The sequence below is a fragment of the Sinocyclocheilus rhinocerous genome, unplaced genomic scaffold (assembly GCF_001515625.1).
Source record: "Sinocyclocheilus rhinocerous isolate Xijiao unplaced genomic scaffold, SAMN03320098_v1.1 scaffold4933, whole genome shotgun sequence".
NCBI lineage: Eukaryota > Metazoa > Chordata > Actinopteri > Cypriniformes > Cyprinidae > Sinocyclocheilus > Sinocyclocheilus rhinocerous.
The window spans coordinates 72,671-77,047 of NW_015623765.1; positions in this window are offsets into that span (position 1 = coordinate 72,671).

Here is a 4,377-nt window from a genome sequence, read left to right on the forward strand (position 1 = left end):
TATATATATATATATATATATATATATATATATAATTTTCCCGTTTCCTATCATGAACTCACTTCATTTTGATAATTTTATTGATAGAAATCAAGACTCAGTATCTTAAATCAAGGCATAAAAACAGGCTGTTGACCGTATTCAAGCCCGGTTTTTTTTTTGTCAACATTATTATACATCAAAAGTATGCAGTTTTTCATCACTATATCTATTCTTTTTATTTTTTACTTTTATTTTTTTCACTAAATGTTCTATATAAATTAAAGTGAAAATAACATTTTTTTTTTTTTTTTTAGCTTAAACCTGCTTAATTTTTATCAGAAAACAAGAATTAATATCTGAGCAAAATCAAGTCATTTCGTTTCTCAGGCAAATGTATCTCGATTTAAGACTGGAAAAAATAAAAACAAAAGACAAATAGTAAGAAAGTGTGTTTTTGCAGTGGCCCGGCATCACTGTCGTTCACTCTTCATCACCATCATCTTCACACTGAGTTCTGTGGGAAGCAGTGATTACTGATCAGCGTGTTTTATTGGTTTGCATGTGAATGATGAACGAGCAGCCTGACGCTGTTTTATTGATGCAGAGATCTTATCCGGATCATGTTTGTTGTTCTGACACTGACAGGTTTTATTGGTTTTTAATCTGCGAGTCGCTTCTGTCCCGTGCTTCTCTGTGAACCGTAAGCTGATGACCGTTCACTGACCAAACATCAAGACAAACACGTGCTTTATTTATTTCCCAATGTTATCTTACAGCCATGATATTAATCTCCATCACTAGATCTCGGCTGACTGCATTATTGCGATGATTTTTTGTTTGTTTGTTTCTGAATTGCATTATTGCATGTTTGTGTATTTATTTGAGCAGCAGGACAAAGAGACGTGAACGGATCGTCAGTATTAATGTGTTCAGTGTTCGTCTCGTTAGCGCTGCCTTCTCAACGGACCAAATCATCTATCTACACGCATCTATGCCTTTGTATTATTATTATTATTATACTTGTAGTTCTTATGCATTATTGGCAGTCGTCTTGGAGTATTTAGCAGCTTTAATGAGATGCATCTTTATTTTATTGTTTTATTTCCCCCCGAACGGCTCAAACGAGCAGCTTCGACCGGTCTGATCTAGTTTAATCTGGTTTAATGACTCCCAAACGAGCTGACAAGTGCCCAAAACCCCGTAAAACCAGTGAAACAGGGCAGTCTGGTGATGTCTGGCCGGTTTCAGTAGTTTCTCCTCCTGTCGCAGTATTCCTGATTATCATGTTCACAAACCAAAGAGCTTCATGGACGCGTTCATGCTACGGATTACCCACAATCCCTCTGACGTCACAGGACTGATGATGTGGTTTCACGCGGACTGAGGGTTTGATCTGGTTTGAGTCGGTACTCGAGTTCTGTACAGTTTAGAGTTTCTTGTCAATGCAGTGTACAGAGAGTTTCCTGGACGATAACTTGTCTACTCTGTTTTCTATCTTTCCTGTACATAAAGAACAATAAATTATTTTTTAAACGTGTGCTGTTTTTTTTGCATTTGGGTTGTTTTGACCCAGCAGTTGGGTTGTTTTGACCCAGCTGTTGGGTTGTTTTGACCCAGCTGTTGGGTTGTTTTGACCCAGCTGTTGGGTTGTTTTGACCCAGCTGTTGGGTTAAAACATCCCAATAGCTGGGTTTGTCCCTTTTTAACCCAGCGCTGGGTTATATTTAACCCAGCATTTTTTAGTGTATTCATCTGTGAATCCTGTAAAATAAAATGGTTTTCACAAAAATATTGTGCAGCACAACTGTTTTCAACATTGATAATAATCAGAATGTTTCTTGAGCAGCAAATCAGCATTTTAGAATGATTTCTGAAGATCATGTGCTGTTTTAAACTAATAATTTTTTATTATTTTTACTGTATTGATCACATAAATGCAGCCGTGGTGAGCAGAAGAGACTTCTTTCAGAAACATTGCAAAGTCTTACAGATACAAACTTTAAACAACAGTGTAAAAACTTTAAAAAATTAAATTGAGAAAACAATTTTTTTTCAGTTGACTGATGATGGTTTGTTTGTTTATATTTTTCTCTTTCAAAAACATTTAAAAAAAAAAAATCTTTAGTTTAACAAAAGAAAAAATGACAGGAGAGCAAAAGTGATTTTGTAATAGAAAGATGATTCATCTCAGAAGAACAATTCAGTGCAGCAAATGATATTAATAAACGAACAAGACAAGACTGAAAATTACACCGAAACAATTAAATCAACCTCTAACAGACATTAATGAACAATTAAACAATCAAGTGATTCTTATGTGACAAGAAATGAGTTTGATACAGTTTGTCACAAAACGTTTCACAATATGAGAAATTAAAAGAAACGTTATCAAAAATATTTACAGATTTCATTTGTCACATGTGATCACAGTTATTATGACTGTATTTTACAGTGATGTGCAGATTTTCTGTCTCCTTGCTTCTGTTTGCTCAAGTCAGACATGCAGATGTAACACTAGTTAATGAAGTTAGTAAAGAGCCCCAGTAAGACCGTAACGACGGCATGGGTTATAGTGTAAAATAAAGAGCAGCCTGTCATTCATAAATAATTCTCACTGAACATTCTCCCAAACGCATGTCGACTTTCATCACAAAACAAAAAGACAAACGCAGGTTAGTGTTATGAACAGCATTAATTAAACATTCATTATCAGTCATATTTCCACATTCATCTGAAATCTGGAACAGAGAAACATTTATCACTTAAGTTTGAATTCGTTTTAGATTTAAGGATCTCAACCTCAACAAAACAGAAATGCACCGGATAAATAAAAATCACAGAAAAAAAAATGCAATGTCTTGATCCAGCCATCAGATAATAAAAGGACAAAGATTCTGAAGCTCAAATTTTACATGATACACTAGGATTTACTGTCATTTGTGACCCACAAAACCAGTCATAAGGGTCAATTTTTCGAAATTGAGATTTATGCATCATCTGAAATTGAATAAATCATCTTTCCATTGATGTATGGTTTGTTAGGATCGGACAATATTTGAAAATCTGGAACCTGAGGGCACAAAAAAATATAAATATTGAGAATATCGCCTTTAAAGTTGTCCAAATGAAGTTCTGAGCAATGCATATTACTAATCAGAAATTAAGTTTTAATATATTTACGGTAGGAAATTTACTAAATATCTTCATGGAACATGATCTTTACTTAATATCCTAATGATTTTTGGCATAAAAGAAAAATGGATAATTTTGACCCATACAATGTATTGTTGGCTATTGCTACAAATATACCCCAGAGACTGCTTTTGTGCTGCAGGGACACTAATGACAATTATATATTTTAGTAAAACAAGCTAAATGTAAATTGAGTTATGTCATATACACGAAACAAATGCAGGCGATGTGAATTCATCCATTTTTAGTCAGTGAATTAATGCATGAATTAATGTAATAATTCTATTTTATTCACTGATAACGATGGGAAACATGAACACAAATGAGTAAATGAAACATGAGGGAATTAATGAATAAAAGTAAATAAATACATATACAAGTGAACAACACATGAAATAAAGCTTTATTTCAATTTATCATTCCAAGAAACGATCAAATATTTACAGGCAGTGTAGTAGAGCGAGCCTTTGGCCCTCTGTTTTCTTCAAGCCCTGCCTTTGTGACTTGAGCTGTGTTTTACAATCTCGCTCTTCTTCTCAATGGGGACTTTGTTGAGCCAGAGAATGAGGAAGACCATGATGACGCCCCTGAACCACACAACCTTGAAGCAAGAGCGGGAGAACATGTACAGGACAATCTGGCTTTTTTTTGCGTTATTGACACACTATTTTCCTGTTTAATACTGTAAAGCTGCTTTGACACAATCTGTATTGTTAAAAGCGCTATATAAAGGTGACTTGATTTTACTGCATCTGAAAACATTTGTTTGCCTGCTCTCCGGCACGACTACCATTTAAACAGAGTAAAACGTTTACAATTCATGACCCACAATTTATCTAGTTTACTACTGAGTGTTTGAACTATAACTTTGTTTTTGATTCACTGAAATGAACCGACTCTTATGACTCATTAGTCTGTGAATCGGACACTGGTCAAGTTCAGTGCATTTACAAGTTGCCAGATTTATTTCACCACAATAAGCAAAAATTCATGTACTCACAATCTGATAAACAGCAGCTTTAGAGTCAATCAATGGACCACGTGGTTGAAATGAACACAAATAGCGACATCTAGAGGAAGATCTGTGGCACTGACCAACTATTATCATAACTTCATATTGAAACACTTGCAAGTTATTTTAAGGATCAAGACTACACAAAATCTTTTAACCCTGAAAAGAATGGCATATTATTTTTTTATTGT